Here is a 4,526-nt window from a genome sequence, read left to right as displayed (position 1 = left end):
TCCCCAGGCGCTTCAGAGGCACCAGGGTGCCTGAGGCTGGTAGCCCAGAGGAAAAGAGGAGACAGAGGCTTGCACCTCTGCTGGCTGTCCATCCTGGCTGTCTCCCTGACTGGCCTCAAGAGACCCTTGGTGGCTCAGCTGTGTGTGTGTGTGTGTGTGTGTGTGTGTGTGTGTGTGTGTGTGTGTGTAAAACAGATCATTCTTCCAGATGGCTAGAGTCCCTCTTTCACACAGCCAGGTTCCTTCCCTATGGCCTGCAGAGACACTAACTGCCCTGGTGCCCATCCACAGCTAGGCCTGCTTGTGTTTTTGTTCTCTCTCTCTCTCTCTTTCTCTCTCTCTCCCTCCTTCTTTCCCTCTCTCCCTCCCTTTCTTCACCATTCCCTCTCTCTCCTCCCCTCCCCTTTCTTCCTCCCTCCTTCTTCCTCCCCCCTCCCTTCTTCTCTCTCTCTGTCTCTCCCTGCCCCCTCCCCTTCCTCTCCCTCTCCCTTTTACCTCCTTCCCCATTTCCCCATTCCCTCTCTCCTCTCCCTCCCCCTTCTCTTCCCCTCCCCCTCACTTCCTCCCCCCTTCTTCTCTCCCCCCTCCCCCTTCCCTGTGTGACAAAGCTGGGTGAGATGAGAAGGCCTTAAGGGTGTACCCCTTCTTTAGCCACATTTTATAGACAAGGAGACTGAGGTCCAAGGCTGTGCTTAGAACTGAAACCAGTCTGGGGTAGCTTGACTCTGACCTAGTGTCACCTACAAACAGTAGTGGGAACTGCTGTGTACCTGTGTGTGGGAGGGTCCTGCAGGGCACCCCAGGCCACCTCAGGCCCCACTTTACTCAGTGCTTCTCAGGACATCTCTCCACCCCAACTGACCGCTGTCTGCCCTGGAGCTCATTCAGAGCCAAAGACTGCCTCTGCCTCTGCCTCTGCCTCTGCCTCTGCCTCTGCCTCTGCCTCTGCCTCTGCCTCTGCCTCTGCCTCTGCCTCTGCCTCTGCCTCTGCCTCTGCCTCTGCCTCTGCCTCTGCCTCTGCCTCTGCCTCTGCCTCTGCCTCTGCCTCTGCCTCTGCCTCTGCCTCTGCCTCTGCCTCTGCCTCTGCCTCTGCCTCTGCCTCTGCCTCTGCCTCTGCCGCTGAAGGCCAGCCAGTGAAGCACCCACCCCTGCTTCCTCTGGGCTCCACCCTGTCTGGGCTCCAGAGCTCTCCCTGGGGAGTACACTCTGAGCCACATCACCCTCTCAAGTTCTATCCCTGCCTTGTTTTCTCCTCCCTGTGTCTTGCATCCGAGCTGCTTTGGGGGTGAAGAAACCTTTTCGTGGAAACAGGCTATGAGGCCCTCTGTTCTACCTGGGCTTTTCCACGGCTGCCAAGAGAGGCCCAGTTCCTGCTCCTTCTCCTTCCCCAGCCTGATGCTCAAGCCCTGCCAGGTCCTTGCTGCCGGGAGTACCGGGCTGGCACATTCCAGAGAGAACACCATTGGGTGATGACACCTTTTAACCTGTCTTAGGGAGGAGGGTTTGGGAGACTGGACTCTGCAGGAGAACAGAATGTCACTACAGTCGGTGACAGCGTGGAAGCCAGGAGCACCTGGTGGGGGCACGGTCCACATAACTGAGCCTGGACCCAAACCCTCATTTCAGCAGCATCAAACGGACCCAGTCAACTCCCCCAGGCATCCAATGTCTGCAGGAGGAGACACAGGTTGGCGTTTGGGACCCCAGAAAAAGCATACCACCAGCTTAGTTCCTGGGCCTTCTTCACTGCCCCCTCCCATCCTAGCCTCCCTTGATCCAGATGTGCCCCTCCCCCTGCCCTGGGTCTTCTGGCAGCCCCTGGGGATCCTGCAGCCCTGTTGAATCCCTGCTCCAGGTGCTGAGGATGCTGGACTCTTTTTCTCTGTTCCTGAAACCTCTCCAAGGCAGTTTCCTCTTCCCTCTGCAGCAGCTGCAGGTAAGGAAAGGCAAGGGAAGCAAGGGAAAGAGAGGGAGGGGAAGGAGGGGAGGGAGGGGAGGGAGGGGAGGGAAGAGAGAGGAAGGGGACTCTGTTTATTTTCTCCCTGCAGCTCCTGATCCTGCTCTTTCCCCTTCAGGAATGCACAGTCTCCCCTCTCACTGTCACCGTTCTCTGCACCATATCTCCCCGTAATAAAAAACAGTCCTCCCGTGGCATCTATACCCCTCCCAACAGTTTAGGACCATTATATTAAATAATGATAATCACAAGTGTCTCTCTATTCCGTCTGCTGGGGTTGCCTGTTCCCTTTAAAGCTCTCGAGCCCAAGGTCAGGGCCCCTCTGCTTGCTTAGATAAATCTCGCTCACTCGCTCGACGCAGATGCTCACAGATCCCACACAGGTCCTTTGCTGTGTGTTCTTTGTTTGAAATACGGCGTGCCCCTCCGAGGATGCGCCTGCCTCGGTGCCAGCTGTCCACGTCTGCATATTAAATTGTGGTCACAGCCTCCATAGCAGCTGAGGGGAGGGGAGAAGAGAAGGGGAGAAGGGGGAGCTGGGAGGACGAGAACAGAAAGGAGAAGGGAAAGAAGCTAGGGCAGAACCCTGTCTACCTATCCCAGGGCAGCTGAACCTCTTTGTTCTTAGCTTCCTGCTCGGCCACCATCTTCTCCAACATTTGGACCATTTATTCTTTAGTAATTCAGTGAAATCAAAAGCTATCTTCATGTCCCTCCAGCAGGAAAGAGTGCATAAATGAGATCGTGAAGGACCTGGAAGGGGGGTGCTCTGGTTTCAGTACTGTGCCCCCCAGAGCCATGCCAATTTGGACTAAGACAGTGTGGTCCTCATTTGGAAAAGGGGTCTCTGGAGATGTAATTAAGACACTGATGGAGATGAGGTTAACCTGGATTTGGGCAGGGTAGCAGAACCCAGTGAGTATTCTTACAGAGACAGAAGGGGTTGGTGGCCCAGTGAATAAAGTGGATCCTGCTACGCAGGCACGAGGACCTGAGTCTGTGTCCCCAAACCTCACAAAATCTTGGTATGTCAGCACAAGTCTGTACTCCCAGTGGGTAAGGGTGGAGACAGGCCAATCCACGGGGCTTGCTGGTCAGCCAGTCAAGCCCAAGCAATAAGCTCCAGGTTGGACGTGAGTCTCAGAAAGTAAGGTGCCGGGCTGGAGAGATGGCTCAGCCATTAGGATCACTGGTTGCTCTTTCCAGAGGCCCTGAGTTCAATTCCCAGCAACTACATGGTGGCTCACAACCATCTATAATGGGACTACATAAAATAAATAAATTTTTAAAAAGAAAGAAAGAGAGAGAGAGAGAGAAAGAAAGAAAGAAAGAAAGAAAGAAAGAAAGAAAGAAAGAAAGGAGGGAGGGAAGGAAAGAAGGAAGAAAGAAAGAGAGAGAGAGAAAGAGAGAAAAAGAGAGGTGCAGACTGACTTAGGAAGATGCCCCGTGTGGACCTCTGGCTTCCACACAGGAGCCAAGTGTGCACACATGCATACCAACACACACACACACACTCACACATGTGCACATGCACAGGTGCACACACACACACACACAGAGGGAGAGAGGGAAGGAGAGGAATAGATAGGGGGAGAGAGAAGGAGAGGGAGAGAGAAGGAAAGAGAGAAACATACAGAGACAGAGGGGGAAAGGGGAGAGGAGGAGGAAGAGGAGGAAGGGAAGAGGAAGAAGGAGGAGGAGAAGGGGGAGGAGAAGGAGGAGGAGGAAGAAGAAGAGGAAGAAGAAGAGGAAGAAGAAGAAGAAGAAGAAGAAGAAGAAGAAGAAGAAGAAGAAGAAGAAGAAGAAGAAGAAGAAGAAGAAGAAGAGGGCGGCAGCATACAGATCCCCAGTTAAGAGAATTCACAGGGGATGGAGGCAAACAGGGTGAAGCATCCATGGATCAAGGATGCTGAGGAGAAACTGGGAGAAAACAGCAGATCTCCTGCAGAGAGTCTACACAGGCCCACTCTGCCTGGCCTATGTGTTGTCTTCTCTCTCTGGTCTCCAAGGCTGTAAGAGGATTTGACCTGCACAGGGCACTTTCCTGCAGGGAGGCTGACCAGGGAGGCGTGCCTCTAAACGATGCCAAGAGGCACCTGGTCCTAGCAGATGGGGATTCCTAGACCTGAAGAGCCCAGGACACTGAGTCCCCAGGATGCCGAGTCCCCAGAAAAAAAAAATAAAATAAAAAAACCGCCAGAAGTGTCCAGAGTCCTTGTGTCTTCTCTCCCTCCACTGGGGAGCAGCTAGGGAGGGTTTTTACTGTGGTGGGCTCTCTCCACCCTTGGTGAAGGCCTCAGGTGGTAATAAAGGACTTTCTTCCTGCGCAAGTGTGGCCCTTCAGATAGCTGGAGACGGAGCTCCTGACTTGAATGCCCACACACCACAAGACATGGATTGGAACTAACCAGGTTTAGGGGTTCCATGCACCCAGGTAGGACCTCCCAATAGGTGGTAAATGCCCTCATACAGGCACAAGTCCGGTCTGCCCTGTGGAGGACAAGGTAAAGTTCCTGAGGTTGTCGGCAGAAGTGGCTTGAACCACAAGGAGAGTTCTAGGGGCAGGGCT

General features: G+C 54.0%; 1 long non-coding RNA gene across 2 annotated transcripts; it reads left to right on the top strand.

Annotated features, from left to right (window-relative positions):
• The first annotated feature begins 1,071 nt into the window (after positions 1-1,071).
• Gm46264 lies at positions 1,072-3,158 on the top strand. 2 transcript variants are annotated; one of them, XR_003949804.1, is made up of 3 exons: positions 1,072-1,687; positions 1,856-1,936; positions 2,076-3,158. It is a non-coding gene; the product is annotated as a predicted gene, 46264 (long non-coding RNA). The 2 variants fall into 2 exon arrangements; XR_001780141.1 differs by having other exon boundaries at positions 2,049-3,158.
• Positions 3,159-4,526: the final 1,368 nt, after the last annotated feature.

Source organism: Mus musculus, chromosome 11 (genome assembly GCF_000001635.26).
Source record: "Mus musculus strain C57BL/6J chromosome 11, GRCm38.p6 C57BL/6J".
Taxonomy (NCBI): domain Eukaryota; kingdom Metazoa; phylum Chordata; class Mammalia; order Rodentia; family Muridae; genus Mus; species Mus musculus.
The sequence above is the reverse complement of the archived record's forward strand: the minus strand, read 5'-3'. Positions and strand labels throughout refer to the sequence as shown.